The sequence below is a fragment of the Orycteropus afer genome, unplaced genomic scaffold, assembly GCF_000298275.1.
Source record: "Orycteropus afer afer isolate SDZICR_OR568_19922 unplaced genomic scaffold, OryAfe1.0 scaffold00133, whole genome shotgun sequence".
NCBI lineage: Eukaryota > Metazoa > Chordata > Mammalia > Tubulidentata > Orycteropodidae > Orycteropus > Orycteropus afer.
Window position 1 is genome coordinate 2,449,019 of NW_006921720.1, and position 1,069 is coordinate 2,450,087.

Below are 1,069 nucleotides of genomic sequence, written 5' to 3' on the forward strand. Positions count from 1 at the left end.
AAACATCCTTTGTGATGATGAATGCCATGCCATTCCTCTTTAAACTGTTGTTCCCAGGATAGTAGATTATATGATTGTCTGATTCAAAATGGTCAAAACCAGTCCATTTCAGCTCACTAATTTTAAAAACTTAACAGCTTAGACTACCTGAATTTAGACCTGAGAATACTGCTTGACTATTATATGCTTTAGTTTCATTGTCTATAAATTAAGATACTAATATTTCCTATAGCATAGGGCTGTAGTGATCAATGAGTTAGAATGTGTAAATGTTATAGAACAATTACTGGCTCCTAGGAAGCAGCATCAAGACATCAGATAATGTATTGCACTGGGCAAATCTGCTGCAAAAGACCTCTTTAAAGTGCTAAAAAGCAAAAATGTCTCTTTGAAGACTAAGATGCACCTGACCCAAGCCGTGGTATTTTCAGTCACCTCATATGCATATGAAAGCTGGACAATGAAGAAGGGAGACCAAAGAAGAGTTGATGCTTTTGATTTATGGTGTTGGCGAAGAATGATGAAAGTACCATGGATTGCCGGAAGAACAAACAAATCTGTCCTGGACGAAGTGCAGCCAGAATGCTCCTTGGAAGGGTGAGTGGCCAGACTTCCTCTTACCTACTTCAGCCATGTTGTCAGAGGGGACCATTCCCTGGAGAAGGATATCATGTTTGATAAACTGGAATGTCAATGAAAAAAGGGAAGGCCCTCAATGAGATGGATTGACACAGTGGCTGCAACCATGGGCTCAGGTATGGCAAGTATTGTGAGGCTGGCACAGGACCTGGCAGTGTTTCATTCTGTTGTGCATAGGGTCACTATGAGTCAGAGTCGACTCCACAGCACCTAATGACAACAATAAGCTCTATTTAACTCCTAGCCACTCCTTGTAAGGAAGACAGAGCAATGTATTTCCACAGAGATACCACCTGGAAAACCCAAGGAGGGGTCACTGTGAGTCATAACTGACATGGCGGCAGTGACTTTGGGGTTTTTTTTGTTTTATTTTTGTTCCTGTTATGCTAATTTCAGTGGCAAAATATTTATAGGAATGAATCTGAAGCTC

General features: G+C 40.9%; 1 protein-coding gene across 1 annotated transcript in view; it reads left to right on the plus strand.

Annotated features, from left to right (window-relative positions):
- Nucleotides 1-1,069, plus strand: part of COL19A1 (collagen type XIX alpha 1 chain) — a 537,038-nt gene that overhangs the window by 257,815 nt on the left and 278,154 nt on the right. The gene's annotated exons all lie outside the window — the stretch shown is intronic.